Below are 19352 nucleotides of genomic sequence, written 5' to 3'. Positions count from 1 at the left end.
TGACGTTGCATTGTATGCAGAAAAAGTGTAAAGAGTCTGGTTACTTTTGTGAGCCATATAATCTATTTTTTTGTGTTGCACCCTGTTTTCAGGATATTATACTAAAAGAAATTATTAATTTTATATAAGGTGATGTAAAAACAAGTTTTCTTTGCATTTGAGTAACTTGTTCTTCATTTCACTTCCCATTGTGAATGTTCTTAGTTAAATTGTTCTTAAAAATATGATTGTAAACTGCTAAACACAAACAAACTTTTCTCATGGTCCTCTTTCGTCAAACTGCTCTACACGATTTATTACGCAACACTGAAATTATTGCGCACAGAGGGCACGAAATCTGGAGAAACGTGGCGCAGTCAAAGGGTTTACCTGCTGCAATATTATGTTCATACATAGTACTAATCACTTTAATGTATATATTTGATATACCATACAAGGACAGGACCTTCGCTAAAGCTCTTCTATCGGCTGAATCAAACACTTGCTCATATTCAATAAATCTGACGACTCAAGGGGTTTGATGACACAGACACTTATTAATCTAAGAGGATGCAAATTTAAGACAAAACCTTCACTAGAGCTCTTCTATGCTCTTAAATGCTTGCTCATAATCTGTAGAACCATGGACTAAACGGGCTTTATGACCCAGCCCCTTCCCAATTATTAATCTCAAAGTAAAAATTTGGTCAATGCTTCCTCTCGCCTTCTGCAAACCACACTGTTCTTTTCTTAAAACTATATCTACAACGTATTTAACTCTAAAAAGCTTCATCATACCAATTAATTTACTTCCGACAAAAACAGATCTAATGCCTCTGTAATTACAGCACTCACTCTTATTACCTTTCTCTTAGAAAGGTTTAATGATAGTTTTCCTATAATTGCAAGATACTTCCTTTTTTTTAAAAATCATGTTCATAATCATCAGTAACTTATCTCTTAATTCATAACCACAATATTAAAAAAAAAACTATTAGCATTGGGGTCTTATTATTCTTTCATCTTTATAATACTATCACTAATTCTTCCTCACAAAATAAATCTTCCTTACATCCAAGGTGTCAATAACTTTTTTTTCTCTCTTCTATATCTTTTCGTGCAACTCTATTACAGTTTAGTACATTCTCAAAATGTTCCACCCATCTTGCTTTAAGTCTTTCTTTATTATTAACTGTGGCCTCTTTTCTATCTTTAACTGGGACCTGTCCAGATTCACTACCCCCTCTCAATTTATTAACGGGCTCTTATAATATTTTACTCTTATACCAGCAATCCTATCCGTGGCCTCTACTTCACTTTTCTGTCTACTTTAGAAGGAAAAAATTGTCTCTTCCACTTACTTTCTTATGCACCTTTTATTCTTGTAAAAGAATATGACCTTTTCTTGTACAAGCCCCTACTCCTCTCTATTAAACATACAGTATTTTCCAATGAATAATTTATTGAACGTAATATTCATATTACGTATTAACAATCAAGCTCTCTATTAAACATAATACATTTTTACTAATATTCCTAGCTGCACTTGTATTTTTCTTTCTTAAGACACCACCAGCGACTTCACAAATATTTTCCTGAAATTTTTCCATCCATCTTCTACACTGTCAAATTTTATACTCTCTAGTTAAGTATACGACTGTTCCTAAAATTTTTCTCTCAAATTTTCATCCTGGAGTCTACCATTGTCACAACTTCCCGGAATTAGTTACCCTTGCTTGCATTAAAGTATAGCCCACAATAAAAGTATGGCAATTAAAAACACTGAAGAATTTATTTTTAAGAAAGTTTTCAAAGTAAAAGGTTCCAAAGAAGGATAAAGAGTCATTTCAAAACCGTAAACGACCAGAGACAGGTTCACACAATAAAGTAGAAATTACTATGAATGAATCAATGAAACTCAAAAAGTTAATTACCATAAATTGTGGGTTCTGGCTATTCATCTGGGGAAAATCATACATCCTCATATAAGCTGGAACAATAGCTAAGAAAAAAAAGTATTAACAAGAAATAAAAACGTCACAAAGTTGAGTAAAATCGGCACATTACTATTCGTCTCGGCTATTTGCCTGCTTTTATTTATTCATCATAATATTTTACCCATAATATTTTACTAGCAACAGCAACCATATATTTGTAAATAGGAGAAAAAGTAAAATTTGTGTGTTATTTATCTGAAGAGTCCAATTCAATTTTTGGTGGCGACTTTTAGGTTTAAATCCTTATCTGAGCGTCTTAGTTGGTTATTCAAGTTGTGTGCGAAGTTTTCTTTTGTTATGCAAGGCTAGATTGGTAAAGTTCTATGAAATCATATTATTGAGTTAGGAATAAAGTGAATACACCATTCAATGCCTTTTTTTATGCTGATTACGAATACAATAAGCATTTCTATCGGAAATGAATTTCAGCCCCCCAGGCTATACCTAACCCTGAATTGGCATATATAGGGGGGGGGCTGAAATTCATTTCCAATAGAAATGATTATTATATTAGTAATCAGCATAAAAAAAGGCATTGAATAGTGTATTCACTTTTGTCCTAACTCAATAATATGATTTGGTAGAACTTTACCACTAGATTTAGGCCACTTGTGAAAATGGGTAGCCTACCAGTTTGGGGGAGAAAAATTGTTAAATTTTTACCAAATCATATTATTGACTTACAAATAAAGTGTATATACTGCTTGATGCCTTTTTTTATGCTGTTTTCAGATATAATAATCATTTTTGTCAGAAATGAATTTTACCCCTACCCCTATAGGCTATATACCAATTCAGGGTATATATTCGTACATTAGGGGGGTGGGGGTAAAGTTTTAACTTACCTCCCATTTACATCAGAAATAAAATTTGCCCCCCCCCCCTAATGTGCAAATATAGGGTAAAGGTACCGATGATTCAACAGTTTTTGTAAAAAAAAATTTTTCTTTAGAAGTCTTAATTTAAAGACTTATGGTTTGAAAAGGGTTTCAGTATGTAGGAAAAACATCTAGGAATCTAACTGTTTAATGAGAAGTTTGAAGTTTTGTCTGGAAAGGGTACAAAACTCCAATTTTCCGAAATTATAGCTTTTTCACCTACAAATTCGACACAAAAAAAGTTACCTGTTTTTGACACAAGTCGGAACCCAATTTGACACCTGTATTGGGTGTTGAACTGATAATTAAACAGTTTTTGTAAAAAAAAACAGTTTTTCTACTCTAGAAGTCTTAATTTAAAGACTTTTTGTTTGAAAAGGGTTTCAGTATGTAGGAAAAACATCTTGGAATTTAACAGTTTGATGAGAAGTTTGAAGTTTTGTCTGGAAAGGGTACAAAACTCCAATTTTCCGAAATTATAGCATTTTCACCTACAAATTTGACACAACAAAAAAGTTACCTGTTTTCAATGCAAGTTAGAACCCAATTCGAAACCCGTCTAAATACTTGGGGAATATCTATGGGTATAGCCTAGTGTATTGGAAACGTATGTTCTGGTTTCTTTGTTTTTTACCAAATTTATTGAATGTATAACATTGTAAAAGAATGCTCAAAAAGTAGAAGTAACAAAACCAGGAAAGACGTTTCAAGTATATAGTATTTGGTATAACAAAATCGGTAGAACAAATTTTAATGTACATTATTAAATACAAATAGTATTTAGTATAACAAAATTGTTTCACTAGCATTTCGGAAGGGATAGGATCTAGGAAAACAGGAGTGGATTTCAAGAAATTTAAGAAGTTTATTTGATTTAGTGGATTTTATTTTCATATGCAGATTCTTATTTTCGTACAAAACATAGGCCTATGCTTCATTTTGTATAAGATTTTGTATTTGATAAAATTTGTATTTTTTATTTGGATGAAGGATAAATAAGGGTATAATCTAAAAAATTCTGGGGGGGCATTATGATGTCTGGGGGGGGCAACTGCCCCCCCCCTGCCCCATAGCAATTTATGCCCCTGCATGGTATGAGGCCAAGCAGCAGTTCCTCAGATGGTGGAAAAATCCAGTGTCTGTAAGTAAAGCTTCAAAGTTTAAAAAAAACCTTTTGTTTAAATGTTCTTTCATCTGAAACATTATTAGAAATAATAATCATCAAAATCTCTTGTTGCACAGAAAGCACCTGTAAATTTGACAGCTATGGTGCCTATGGTTTTGTCAGTGGTTCCTGGAATTTTGACACCTATTATTTCTCATCTGTTTTACATGTTCAGTGAAGTTTCGACAAAGTCACCTATATTTCGACAGGACCTGTTGCTGTCTGTCCAAAATTTCGACAAGTTTACTAAAAGATATTTGCCAAAGAAATAACTCCCTTGATAGAAGCCGATATTTATGCTTGATTGCAGCTGAAGGAACATTTTTAGTCCGCCTGGTATTCCACTACATTGAACAAGAATTTTTGACACTTGGAACCTAGTTTCGACAATGCAATTTCCATTGCCATTTTCTTTTAATTTTATCAAGAAAAAGCTAATGTGGCTACATTTCAGAGAAGATCAGATGTATCTCGACACATTGGCACTTATCCCAATTTTTTCTTGCAATAAAAAACCAAGTGATGACAGTTTGAACATTACATACCTGAAAATTTGTCGGGACCTCCTTTTGTGTCAAAAACAGGAAACTGACCGAATTTAATGTTTTTTTCTTATCTGGGTGTACTGGATATAGTGTCCACGTTTTGCACCATTGAAATATAATGATGGCTCCAAGAGATGGCGCTCTAGGTCACGGCTAAGCAGAGCTATCCCGTTTTGAAGGAAAATTTTGACAGTGGTTCTGAAATTGCAATGTCAAATCATCGGTGCCTTTACCCCATACCCTGAATTGGTGTATATAGAGGTGGAGGTACAATACATTTTTGACAAAAATGTTTATTATATTTGGAAAGAGCAAAAAAAAGGCATTGAGTAGTATGTTTACTTTACCTGTAGCCTAAGTCAGTAACATGGACTGCAAAAATTTACCTACAATACTACTTTTGGCTATTTTGGAAAGGGGTTAGGTTAGGGAAATGAAACTTTCAGGGATGGTTTTAAAGGCTAAAGTAGGTTATGTCCTGGGAAGGTATTTTAAGATACTTATCTCCACTTCTTCACCCTTCAGGGGGTCCTGAAATTTGACTTCATGATAGGTCTATGTGGTAAATTTTTACCAAATCATATTATTGAGTTACAAATAAAGTGAATATACCACTTGATGCCATTTTTATGCCTTTTACAAATATAGTAACCATTTTTGTCAGAAATGAATTTTACCCCCACCCCTATTAATACAATTCAGGGTATATATTTGCACATTAGGGGGGTAGGGGGAAAGTTTAAAATTACCTCTCATTTACATCAGAAATAAAATTTACCCTCACCTGCCTAATGTGCAAATATATACCCTGAATTGTATAAATAGCGGTGGGGGTAAAATTCATTTCTGACAAAAATGGTTACTATATTTGTAAAGAGCATAAAAAAGGCATCAAGTGGTATATTCACTTTATTTGTAACTCAAAAATATGATTTGGTAAAAATTTACCTGGCTACCTATTGAAATCTTGCCAAACAACATTTTACCTTAATTTTCAGATATCAGTTTCTTTTTCTCTAGCTTTAGTTCTGAAAATGCAATTCCTATTATTTGAGTAGAATGTTAAGCCATATCAATTTTTTCACAATTTAGGAGATGCATTTGCATATCTTTAAAACCTTATAAATTGGGATTGAGCAAAGTTATAAAGGTGAAAACAATTTTGTGGTACTTCATTTAAGCAGGAGATGTATTTTGTAAGGTTTCACTTTTATAACACAGATTATTAAAGGTCAGGACCCTCTAGAGAGAGAAGGAGTTGAGGTAGATACTTCAAAATATTTTCCTGGGACATAATTTAGCCTATAGACCCATCCCTGAAAGTTTCATTTTCCTAACCTAACCCCTTTCCAAGATAGCCAAAAGTAGCTAAAGTAGAATTTTACCCTTTATAGAACTAGCTAACTAGTTGGCTCTTAATATCTTACTTACTTTGAGCTTAGGTCCTTCTGAGCTGTCTGTGGTGCATAGGGTATTGACAAAGCCTTGGTAAATGTTACATATTGGCAGTATGATGAGTACGTCCTCCCACTGGGGCTGTAGTGATGTGTGAGCACTATGTAGATCACAATTGTACATGTGTCTGAGCATGTTTCTCAGTCTTCCCCTCTGACAATGCCCACATGACTGTCATTGTTCAACCTAGTGTGGGATTCTGGAATCTTCTGTCTGAAGGACATGGCCAAGATAGCTCTATCTCTTCTTCTTAATCACTTCAGTAATAAGCAGCTGGTCAGTTCTTCTGCTGACCCCTGTGTTGCTGACTTTGACACCAACCAATATTCAGCATGCATCTCAAGCACATATTTTTGAAAGCTGTGAGTCATTTCTCTGTCCTTACATCTAGTTGCCAGCACTCACTGGCACACAATAGCATGGACAAAATGTTGCTATTAAGAAGTTGCAGCTTTAGTGCAAGCAAGTACTTCTTTGATTTTCATACTGGCTTAAGTTTGTTGAAAGTAGTGTTTACCATGCCAATTCTTCTCTTGACCTCATTCTGCACCTCTCCTGTTTAATTGACCCAGCTTCCAAGGTACACAAATTCATGGACTTGTTTGACTGTGATTTTTGTACAGGAGCTTGACTTGCTTCTTGCAAAACATAGTCCATTAAAATGACAAATAAAAAAAAGTGATAAAATGCATCCCTGTCACACCACTGACATAATTTTTGAGTATCTAGTTGTTCCATTCTCTGTCTTTATGCAACATTCTGTATTTTTGTAAAAGGCCATGATCAAACTTATCATTTTCTTGGGGACACCATAATACTATAGAATTTCCCAGAGTGTGTTATGGTCCACAGAATCAAAGGCCTTTTCAAAATCAATGACCAGTATGTATATCTTGTTGGACTACTCATTTGCTGCTTCTACTAGCCAACTAGTTGACTAACAATAAAGTTTCTAATGCAAAGTAGAATTAGCTAACTAGTTTACTATTAAAATCTCAGCTGTATACACATGTTTAGATTAGCCAACCAGTTAACTAGTAGATATCACCTATATATACACTTCAGCCTGAATTATCCAGCTAATAAGAGATTTGTATATACTCTGTAGAATTAGCTAGCTATTTGGCTATTAATGTTCCATGTATATATAAACTTTACTTTAAAAAAGCAAACTAGTCAGCTATCAATGCAATTTCTAATGTACTTGAGGAATTAGCTAACTAGTTGTTTGTTATGATCTCACCTATAAATACCTCTGAGCCTAAAATAACCAAATGGTTAGCTATCAATATAATTCTTTATAGCTTATACAGCATAATTAGCTAACTAGTTGGCTATCTCACTATTTATTATTCTCATTATATGTATATATAAATTGGTTTGATATTAGCCAAGTAGTCTAAGTATTATGTAGAGATGGTGAGTAGAAAGCAAGATATTCCACATCCCCACCCCTCCTGCCCAATCATAGTAAAATGATGGAGAAGATTAAATCTAAATTAATTGGCACTTCAAATCAATTATAATTTGCACTCTGCTAAAATAATCATTTTTTTCTTAATCCTGGCCATCTCTTTTCTAAACCTCATTTCCTTTACCCTCTTCTTACCCCCTTTTCCTTAAATGAAGTCAAGTCAATAACCTTGTCCCTACCCCTTCTCCCATTAAAAAAAGAATTGTTAGCACTTAGCAGACAATCCTAGTTTGCTAATTTCCTTTCCTGCATATACATAGACTCTATTCAGTAGCCAACTGGTTTGCTATTTTATATATTTGTGTATATTTAAACTTTTTTTCAATATCTGACTAGTTGGCTATATTTAGGACGTTTACACATAAAGTGGTTTGATATTAGCCAGGTAGTCTAAATATTATGTAGAGATGGTGAGCAGAAAGCAAGATGTTCTGCATCCCTGCCATTCATAGTAGAATGATGGGGAAGAGAAACTAATTTGCACTTCAAATCACTTTGATAGCTGACTAGTTTGCTGTTTTAAACTAAAATTTATATGTACAAGGGATATTAAGAGCCAACTAGTTAGCTAATTCTATAAAGTATGTACAGTTCTCTTAGTGGCTAACTCAGGCTGAAGTATATATTTACGTGAAATCTAATAGCCAACTGGTTGGCTAATCTAAACAAGTGAAACTTTAGAAACATTGTTGATAGCTGACTAGTTGGCTATTTTAAACTATATTTTATATATATACTAGAATGTTAATAGCCAACTAGTCAGCTAATTCTATGAAGTATATACAGTTTTTTTTATTAGCTGACTTGTTGGCTAATACAAAAAGGTTACATTTATAAACCTAAAATCATGTCCTCTTATATGTTTTTTTTGCCTCCCATATATTTTGTCTCTTCTTGAAAGTTATGGATTAATTACATTTTGATATTGTTAATTATGCTTTGGACTATGTTAGAAATATGCTTTTTTTGCCTCATTATGTTGAGAATATGAATTTTTTACCTCTCATTATGTTGGGAATATGTATTTTTACCTTTCTTTTTGTTGGTAATTTGCATTTTTTTTGGCCTCTCATTCTTAGTGTAAAATGGTATATCCATTTACATTTTTCTTAGTACCTAAAATTTTATCTAGGTAACAAAGCCTATGATTTTAAATTTATAAACCTAAAACAATGTCCTCTTATATGTTTTTTTGCCTCTTCTTGAAAGTTGTGGATTAATTACATTTTGATATTGTTAATTATGCTTTGGACTATGTTGGATGTTTGCTTCTTTTGTCTCTCATTATGTTGGGAATATGCATTTTTTTGGCCTCTCAAATAAATAAAACAAAAACAAATAAACAAAATTCCACATTTTTGTAGATAGGAGCTTGAAACCTCTACAGTAGGGTTCTCTGTAACTTTTCAGGGGTATTTCCCCCTTTTTTGAAAATCAGCTAAATTTCCTTGGGTGCGTAACTTTTGATGGGTAGGACTAAACTTGATGAATCTTATATATTTTTAATCAGCATTAAAATCTGATTCTTTTGATGCATCTATTGGTATCAAAATCCCTTTTTTTTAGAGTTTTGATTACTATTGAGCCAGGTCACTCCTTGATTACAGTTTGTTACCATGAACTGTTTGATATGCTTTTTTTTCCTCTTGTTATGTTGAGAATATGCATTTTTTACCTCTCATTATGTTGGGAATATGCATTTTTACCTCTCATTATGTTGGTAATATGCTTTTTTTGGGCTCTTGTTCTTAGTGTACAATGGTATATCCATTTAAATTTTTTCTTAGTAACTAAAATTTCTATCAAGTTAACAAAGCTTATCATACAAAAAGGCTAAATTTATAAACCTAAAATCATATCCTCCTATATGTTTTTTTTCCTCCCATATGTTTTGCCTCTTCTTGAAAGTTATGGATCAATTACATTTTGATATTGTTAATTATGCTTTGGACTATGTTGTAAATATGCTTTTATTTGTCTCTCATTATGTTGGGAATATGCATTTTTTTGTCTCTCAATATGTTGAGAATATGCATTTTTTACCTCTCATTATGTTGGGAATATGTATTTTTACCTCTCATTATGTTGGTAATATGATTTTTTTTGACCTCTCATTCTTAGTGTAAAATAGTATATCCATTTAAATTTTTTCTTAGTACCTGAAATTTCTATCAAGTTAACAAAGCCTATCATACAAAAAGGTTAAATTATGTCCTCTTATATGTTTTTTCTGCCTCCCATATGTTTTGCCTCTTCTTGAAAGTTATGGATTAATTACATTTTGATATTGTTAATTATGCTTTGGACTATGTTGGAAATATGCTTTATTTTGTCTCTCATTATGTTGGGAATATGCATTTTTTGCCTCTCATTATGTTGAGAATATGCATGTTTTACCTCTCATTATGTTGGGAATATGGATTTTTACCTCTCATTATGTTGGTAATATGCATTTTTTTTGGCCTCTCATTCTTAGTGTAAAATGGTATATCCATTTAAATTTTTTCTTAGTACATACAATTTTGATGAAGTTAACAAAGCTTATCATGCAAAAAGGCTAAATTTATAAACCTAAAATCATGTCCTCTCATATATTTTTTTTTGCCTCCCATATGTTTTGCCTCTTCTTGAAAGTTATGGATTAATTACATTTTGATATTGTTAATTATGCTTTGGACTATATTGGACATATACTTCTTTTTTCTCTCATTATGTTGGGAATATGCATTTTTTGGCCTCTCGAAAAAAAAACAACAAAAAAACAAAATTCCACAATTTTTGCAGATAGGAGCTTGAAACCTCTACAGTAGGGTTCTCTGATACACAATCTGATAGCGTGATTTTCATTTAGATTATATGACTTCTAGGGGGTCTTTCCCCCTTTGTTCGAAAATCAGCTAAATTTCGTCAGGTGCGTAACTTTTGATGGGTAGGACTAAACTTGATGAGACTTATATATTTGAAATCAGCATAAGAATTTGATTCTTTTTATGTATCTATTGGTATCAAAATCTCGTTTTTTAGAGTTCTGGTCACTATTGAGCTGGGTTGCTCCTTACTTACAGTTTGTTACCATAAACTGTTTGATATGCTTTTTTTGCCTCTCATTATGTTGGGAATATGCATTTTTTTTCTCTCATTATGTTGAGAATATGCATTTTTTACGTCTCATGTTGGGAATATGCATTTTTACTTTTCATTGTGTTGGTAATATGCATTTTTTTGGCCTCTCATTCTTAGTTTAAAATGGTATATCCATATAAATTTTTTCTTAGTACCTAAAATTTTCAACTAGTGAAAAAAGCCTATCATACAAAAAGGTTTAATTTATAAACCTAAAATCATGTTCTCTTATATGTTTTTTTGCCTCTCATATGTTTTGCCTCTTGTTGAAAGTTTGAGATTTTCTCTCTTTGAATTTTTTTTTTTTTTAGCCTCTTCAGCTGTAAAAATTGATACTGGAGGTGCAAAGTCAAGAAACCGTGATTGGAAACAAGCAGCTGTAAAAAAGATAAATTTAAAACAAACTAACCAAATTCAATTGGACTCTGGCAAAGTTTTACCAAAGGAAGTATATTTTTTGAACCAAGTTAGAGATATTAATGGTTGTGTGAAGTTACTAGATTATTACATTGTCGGAGAGGAATGTTGGTTATGACAGAGTATCATCAGAACTCAATAACATTGACTGAATTTATCAACAAAAATGAACAGCTGAGCAAAAATAAAGTTATCAATCTTTTTAAACAAATAACATCTTGGTTTTGAGATTGGAAATGGCCAGCATTACACATAGAGATCTAAAAGGGGACAATATCCTTGTTGACGAAAATGAAAATATATTGGTTATTGACTTTGGATTTGCTGAATCTTTGGAGATGGCAGATGAAATGATCTTTGGCACTCCTGGTTACTGGCCTCCAGAAGTTGATTCCTGTGAATCGTTTGATATGATACATATGACAGGACTGGTAACTACTTGGTCTCTAGGTATTACATTTGGATCACTCTTGATTGGCAAAGAACCCTTTGATAATGGGAGAAGTTCTCTTAAAGCTAAAGGTGTGATAGACTTGGAATTGCAAAACAGGAAGGCTTCACAAATGGCTTGTAGTTTAGTCAACAGATGTTTGCAGATGGCGAGAGATAACAGACCAAGTGTGAAACAAATACTTCAAGATCCTTGGTTAAACCTTGATGTGATCAAGATCCTTAGTGTGAAAATAGGCCACTTTTAGGAAAAAGTCAAATGACTCAAAATTTATCGTGTGTGGTTTTTTTTGTTTTGTTTATTCAATTTTCCAATAAAAATTTAGTATGTATGATGGCATTTTTGTTTATATTCTTTGGATTATATTGCACAAGTAGTGCTATTACTATGACTGAATTTTCTAGAATGAAAACGTATTTCTTCAGAATCTTTCCAATGACTAACGTTTTTGAAGCACGGACTTAAGCGCAAAATACATATTGTTAATTTTAGCTAAAATTTTCAAAGTGATTTCGAGGAATCCAATTTTTTTAAAGCACTGCGCACTGAGAATATTCATCTTGAGAATATACTTAACCGTGATTAAATAAAAAATAACAATTTTTTTTCAACTGAAAGTAAGGGGCAACATTAAAACTTAAAACGAACTGAAACTATTGCGTATTTGAGGGGATTACCCCCCCCCCTCAATACCTTGCTCTTTACGCTAAAGTTTGACTTTCTGTTGTAATTATTTAATAATGACTCCTGAATCACAAACGCCGTTTAATTAGAATAATAACCTCTTTTAAAAGTTCTAAAAAATCTTTAGCATAAAGAGGGAGGTATTGAGAGGGGGGTAACCCCCCTCATATACTTAATAATTTCTTTTCGCTTTAAGTTTTAATGTTGCTCCTTGCTTTCATTTGAAAAATCTTGTTTTTTTATTTAAATTATTTGAAAAAAACTACGAAAGAGGCTACGAAAGAGGCCTATGAAAGAGGCTGTGCCCTCCTCAACGCCTCGCTCTTTACGCTAAAGTTTGACTTTCTCACAACTCTTTTTTTAAACAATAAAAACTTTAGCGTAAAGAGCGAGGCGTTGAGGAGGGCACAGCCTCTTTCATATACGGAATAATTTCTGTTCGTTTTAAGATTTAATGTCGCTCCTTACTTTCAGTTTAAAGTTTTTTTTTATTTAAAGGCTGCGAAAGCGGGGGTTTGAGGGGCGGCAGCCCCCAACTGTGCCTCCTAATCCCTGTACGTTTTAAGGTTCGACCTTGTAACTCAGCCTCTTTAACTCTTTAGAAAACGTAGTTTTTTCAAATAATTTCTGCACGTTTTTCTACAGTTTATTACTTATTATTGCTTGACTAACTGTTAGCTGATCGTGTCAGGAGTTGAAGTTGGGGGGCTGCCGCCCCCAAACCCCCGCTCTTGAACATTCTTGTGTTAAGGCTTTTAATTCCTGAATACTCAAATCACGTCGTACAGGGTGCCTCCTAATCCCTGTACGTTTTAAGGTTCGAACTTGTGACTCAGCCTCTTTAACAGCCCCCCCCCCAACTGTGCCTCCTAATCCCTGTACGTTTTAAGGGTTGACCTTGTAACTCAGCCTCTTTAAATCTTTAGAAAACGTAGTTTTTTTTAAAAAAATACAAATAAACAGGTTAGAAATGCTTTGTTATGAAAATTGACGCGCAGATATTTTCATTTTAAAGCATGTCTAACCTGTTTATGTGTATTATTTGAAAAAAACTAAGGTTTTTCGTAAATGTAAATTCGGGGGATAATTTTTTCGGTCTGAAAATATCAAAAGGCCCTAACAGGTCGAATTCTGCTTCGAATGAGTCCTCATTCAACCGGATCAGTTGCCAACTGTGGCCTGTAGGCGTGGCTAAGAAAAAAAAAAGAAATGATGACTTTTAAGTGGCTATATTTGGTTTTTTGAAAACAGTGAAGGAGTTATTGGATTGAGCTGAAAATTTGAGGATAAGCTCCCGGTCCCTAGGAAAGCTTAACCTCTAAATTTCAACCCAATCGGACAACGTTCAAGGGGGGCTGTGGTGGGAGGGTCCAAACTTCCGGCCCAGTTTACCCCATGAAGATCAAGTCGGAGGAGGATGAAATTTTGCAAGTTTCTTAGTTTGAGCTTGGGCTACAAAATGCGATTACTGCCATCTCTCTGCGACCTCTAGGACCATCGCTTAACATTGTGGTGGGTCGCCTCTTTATAGAGGCACAAGTGTGCCTCCTTGATTATTGCTTGACTAACTGTTAGCTGATCGTGTCAGGAGTTGAAGTTGGGGGCTGCCGCCCCCAAATCCCCCGCTCTTGAACATTCTTGTGTTAAGGCTTTTAATTCCTGAATACTCAAATCACGTCGTACAGGGTGCCTCCTAATCCCTGTACGTTTTAAGGTTCGAACTTGTGACTCAGCCTCTTTAACAGCCCCCCCAACTGTGCCTCCTAATCCCTGTACGTTTTAAAGGTTGACCTTGTAACTCAGCCTCTTTAACTCTTTAGAAAACGTAGTTTTTTTTCAAATAATACATAAAAACAGGTTAGAAATTCTTTGTTATGAAAATTTACGCGCAGATATTTTCATAACAAAGCATGTCTAACCTGTTTATCTGTATTATTTGAAAAAAACTAAGGTTTCTCGTAAATGTAAATTCGGGGGATAATTTTTTAGGTCTGAAAATATCAAAAGGCCCTAACAGGTCGAATTCTGCTTCGAATGAGTCCTCATTCAACCGGATCCGGTGCCAACTGTGGCCTGTAGGCGTGGCTAAGAAAAAAAAAAGAAATGATGAATTTTAAGTGGCTGTATTTGGTTTTTTGAAAACAGGGAAGGAGCGATCGGATTGAGCTGAAATTTCGAGGATACGCGCCCGGGCCCTAGGAAAGCTTAACCTCTAAATTTCAGCCCAATCGGACAACGTTAAAGGGGGGCTGTGGTGGGAGGGTCGAAACTTCCGGCCCAGTTTACCCCATGAAGATAAAGTCGGAGGAGGATGAAATTTTGCAAGTTTCTTAGTTTGAGCTTGGGCTACAAAATGCGATTACCGCCGTCTCTCTGCGACCTCTAGGACCTGAAATCGCTTAACATTGTGGTGGGTCGCCTCTTTATAGAGGCACAAGTGTGCCTCCTTGATTTTGTGAAGCGGGCACTTAGATTAGCTGACTACACTTTGATTTAGCAGTGCTTAACCTGGGCTAATTTTGAGTTGGCTATTCTAGTTTAGCCAACTACAGATGGATATAACCCATTTTAAATAGAAAAAGCAAGTTTTAACTGAGAGTAAGGAGCGACATTCAAATTTAAACCGACCAGAAATTATTCCGTATATGAAAGGGGCTGTCCCCTCCTTAACGCCTTGCTATTTACGGTAAAGTTTTTTATTGTTTTAAGAAATAGAGCTATGAGAAAGAGTAAAACTTTAGCGTAAAGAGCAAGGCTTTGAGGAGGGGACAGCCCCTTTCATATACGGGATAATTTCTGTTTGTATTAACTTTTAATGTTGCTCCTTACTGTCAGTTAAAAAAAACTTGTTTTTTTTTATTTAATCTAATCAAAACCTATGCAAAAGGCTGTAATTTGACGCAAGTTTCAGGTCTTTGTCTAAATTAGAACAGATAAATTCTTTCCTTTTTTTTCAAAATAGTAATGTCTATAAAAACATTTCATGTGTCAAATTTATGATATTAATTGGAATTTTCCTTTGATTCATATAACTTGAATCTAAAAAACAGCAAAACAAATTGTGAAAATGTAATTTAGTAAGGAAGTAGGTCATGCTGGAGGTCAGGAACGATTTATCTGCAGACTGAACAGAAGTATTTGCTGACTAGACAGACTTAAAGTGTGTTCACCATCTTATCAAATATAAAATCTATAACCCTAAATTGATAAGCATTTATGGGCCCAGACTGTAAGGCATTTGTGTATTCCTAGACTAACATATTCCAGTTCGTGTTCCTTTCCTCTTCATCGGAAGGACGTCTGCCAATATTTCCTCGTGTGCCCCTACTTTACTTACTACAAAGAATTGTTATTATCTTTCAAAAACGTTGGTTTTAAACTACCTCTACTGAAACGTGAAATATCCAAAAATGGTTCTGGGTCTGTCTAATGCGTTATTTCTAATAATAGAACTACCCTTCCCAGATATGTGTTGAAAATACGTAAAAAAACACAAAATCCGGAGCATTTTGGTTTGATAATCATTTATTTTTAAAAGCACCCCCCCTTTCTACAAGCTTCTATAACTTGTTTTTCAATATCATAACTTATTTTTACAATCTAAATCCCCATGCCTCGAGCTTGGGGATGCCTTCTGACCTTCCTCCTTAAATTGCTACCGTACATTCTTCATTCTTAATTTTGACTTCTTGATATTACTTTTATACCTTCCGTACTTGTTTTTACCTTTCATTTGACGTTCACCTCGCCAGCCCCTGCCACTCGCCCCCCCCACCTACACTCCCCTTGCTCAACTCCCCTCCTTCCTCAATAGGTCAAACTTTATTATTTCTCCTTTAATTTTCAGTTTTTTCGTTTTAATTTTAGTTTGTCGTAATATAACGAATCTGTAATCTCTGTATTCCATCCAAGAGTATGGGCATATTGTTTTCTTTCATAATAATTTTATTATTGTCCATCAAAATACAGATCAAAAAACGTAAAATGTCATTCAGACGTGGGACATTCTTCAGTTAAAATTTCAAATGATTTGTTCAGTATAAACTGGAACTTTATTGTGGTGTGAGTTGAAATTTTTCACTTTTTACTTTTCTCAATTTCTATGTTTTTACTTTTGAAAGATGAAGCATAACTAGCCTAATATACAGTAGGCTAGTGAGGATTTTATCACGGGATAGAGGACATCGCAACTAGGCTATGAAAGAAATAAGACCTATAAAATCAGTTATGGTAACTATATAAATAATAAATATGCTCCTATGCCGGAGATTTGGGACTTTGATATAAAAAGGGTAAAGTCGCAGATAATGGCTTTCCACAATTATGTACTTCCACCCTGCCTCTTTCCAAATAGCACTAACCTTTGATTATCTTAGAAATTCTTCGTGGTATTAAAGTAATAATTTCCTAAATCGATCTAGAGTTCCTTTTAATTTCTATTTCTTAAATGTGAAAAGAAAGTTCTGGTGTGGTTTAAAGTAATGCTGAGATCATAGAAATTATTGTATCAAAGTCCTTAGCCAAAGGAAAAGTGTCTTAAAAGCTCAGCATGAGCTAACACTTTCAATATTGCCAGTATGATTTAGGACAATCGCCTAGGCCAAAGATTAAGGAGGCTATATAAGTAGTATCCCCATAGGCACTTCAAACGGTCAGATATGGAAAATAGCATTGGATTTCAAACGCACAGATAGGGAAAATAGCATTGAGTTTCAAACGCAGCCCTCTGACGTCACGCAACACACCTGTACAATGCGGTCAGCTGTTTCTGGGCAACGGCCCTATGCCTTCCCAATGCCAGAACAAAATTTGCACTTTACTGAAAAAATACAAATGAATGTGCAGTGTCAGTTTAATATACATATACTGAAAACAAAATGTTAATATTATTTGATTTATTAAAAGTTATAAAAGTAAAAACATTTATATTTTTTTCAGTAAAGTGCAAATTTTGTTCTGGCCTAGGGAAGGCATAGGGGTTTTCCAGCCAACTTATGTTAATTTCTGCTCGTTTTGAGTTTGACTTGGTTATTTATTGCAATTTCTGTTCGTTTGGGGTTTCATTTATTTATCAATGCTTATTTGTGGTAGTTTCACGCTTGGTAGATTATTTGATATTATTTTGGCTCATTTTTTGTTTAATGGAGTTCTTTACTTTTCTTTGAGAAACTTATTCTGTGGAAAAAGTTTTTTTTAATTAATACATACAAAAAGTTAGGTTTCTCTACGTAGGTTAGTTAGTTAGGTTTCTCTTAGGTTCATTTAGCTTAGGTTATCATGAGCGCTCATAATAACCTAAGTTGAATACTAAAAATAGGAAAACCTAAGTTTTTGTGTGTAAACCACGACAAAAAATTCCAAGTCTAGCATTTCAGTGAAAAAAAAATGTGTGTGTATGTTTGTGTGTGTGTATTTTTGTTTTTGTTTTTGTTTTTGTTTTTTGTGTTTGTGTGTGTGTTCGTTTTTTGTGTTTGCATGTTTGTGTGTTTGTGTATTTTTTTGTGTTTTTTTGTGGGTTTTTGTTTGTGTGTGTTGTTTTTGCGTGTTTTTGTGTGTGTACATGTCTGTGTTTGAGTGTGTGAGTGTCCGTGTGTGTGTGTGTTTTGTGTTTGCATGTTTGTGTTTTTTTTTATTTTTTTGTGGGTTTTTTTTTTTGTGTGTGTTTTGGTGTGTGTTTGTAGGTTTGTTTGTCTCTCTGTGTGTCTGTTTCTGTGTTTGTGTGTGTCTCTCTGTGTTTGTGTGTGTCTCTCTCTGGTTGTGTGTCTCTGTGTTTTTCTGTGTGTGTTTGTGTGTGTGTGTGTGTGTCTCTGTGTATATCTGTGTTTGTGTCTGTGTGTGTGTGTGTGAGGGGGTGTGTGTGTGGTGGTATGGGTGTGTATTTAGGTTAGGGTGTGTGTGTGTATATGTGTTTATGTGTGTGTGTGTGTATTTGTATGTGTCTGTTTGTGGATGTGTGTTTGTGTGTGTGTTTGTGTGTGTGTCTGTGTGTGTGTCTGTGTGTCTGTGTGTGTGTGTGTGTGCGTGTGTGTGTGTGTGTGTGTGTGTGTGTGTGTGTGTTGTATTGTAGGCCGAATTGCTTGCGAAAAACCCGGATGGATGTTGAAATAAAATTTTTAACGAGAAATGTCTGAAAAGTGATTTTGGGGAGTGATCTCTGAAAAAATGCTTTTGGGCAGATAGGGTGATGGCAGCAGGGTGTCTTAGAGTAGTTATGGTGCTTTACTGTGGGTCAAATTGCTTGCGAAAAACCCGATTGAGTGAGTTGAAATAACATTTTAACGAGAAATGTCTGAAAAGTGTTTTTGGGGAGATGGGGTGATGGCAGAAGGTTTTCTTAGCGTAGTTATAGTGTGATACTGTGGACCGAATTGCTTGCGAAAAACCCGAATGAATGACATGAAATAAAGTTTTTATCAAGAAATGTTTGAAAAGTGTTTTGTTGGGAGATCGGAGCGATGACAGAGGGGAGTCTTAGAGTAGGTATAGTGCTGTACTACGGCATGAATTGCTCGCGAAAACACGAATGAATGAGTTGGAATAAAGTTTTTAACAAAAAATGTCTGAAAAATGTTTTTAGGGAGATGGGGCGATGACAGAGGCTTGTCTTAGAGTAGTTATAGTGCAATTACTGTGGCATGAATTGCTCGTGAAAACCCAAAAGAATGAGTTGAAATAAAATTTTTAACAAGGAATGTCTGAAAAATATTTTTAGTGGAGATGGGGCGATGATAGAGGGGTGTCTTAAAGTAGCTATAGTGTGGTACTGTGGCACGAATTGCTTGCGAAAACCCGAATGAATGAGTTGAAATAAAATTTGTAACGAGAAATGTCTGAAAAGTGTTTTTGATGTGATGGGGCGATGACAGAGGGATGTCTTAGAGTAGTTATAGAGCTGTACTGTGGCACGAATTACTTGAAAAAACCCGAATAAATGAATTGAAATAACATTTTTAACAAGAAATGTCTGAAAAATGTTTTTGGGGGAAATGGGGCGATGACAGAGGGGTGTCTTAGAGTAGTTATAGTTTGGTACTGTTGGCCGAATTGCTTGCGAAAACCCGAACGAATGAGTCGAAATAAAATTTTCGACCGAAGTGCTCGCGAAAACCCGAATGATTGACTTGAAATAAAAATTTTAACAAGAAATGTTTAAAAAGTGTTTTGTTGGGAGATGGGGCGGTGAC

At 34.4% G+C, this 19352-nt stretch overlaps 1 protein-coding gene and 1 pseudogene across 2 annotated transcripts in view; both read left to right on the top strand.

Moving 5' to 3' along the window:
* The first annotated feature begins 2142 nt into the window (after nucleotides 1-2142).
* The window catches only part of SCCRO4 (DCN1-like protein SCCRO4), a 65534-nt gene continuing 48324 nt past the window's right edge, over nucleotides 2143-19352 (top strand). The window contains exon 1 of the mRNA XM_089086686.1: nucleotides 2143-2209. The gene's annotated coding sequence lies outside the window, so the exon portion shown is untranslated. The remainder of the gene's footprint in view (nucleotides 2210-19352) is intronic.
* Nucleotides 2154-11813, top strand: LOC148954673 (phosphorylase b kinase gamma catalytic chain, liver/testis isoform-like; annotated as a pseudogene). The gene is made up of 2 exons (XR_016141512.1): nucleotides 2154-2253; nucleotides 10928-11813. The product of XR_016141512.1 is annotated as a phosphorylase b kinase gamma catalytic chain, liver/testis isoform-like (transcript).

Source organism: Artemia sp. Qi Xiang Cuo, chromosome 3 (assembly GCF_049724085.1).
Source record: "Artemia sp. Qi Xiang Cuo chromosome 3, ASM4972408v1, whole genome shotgun sequence".
Taxonomy (NCBI): Eukaryota; Metazoa; Arthropoda; class Branchiopoda; order Anostraca; family Artemiidae; genus Artemia; species Artemia sp. Qi Xiang Cuo.
The sequence above is the reverse complement of the archived record's forward strand: the minus strand, read 5'-3'. Positions and strand labels throughout refer to the sequence as shown.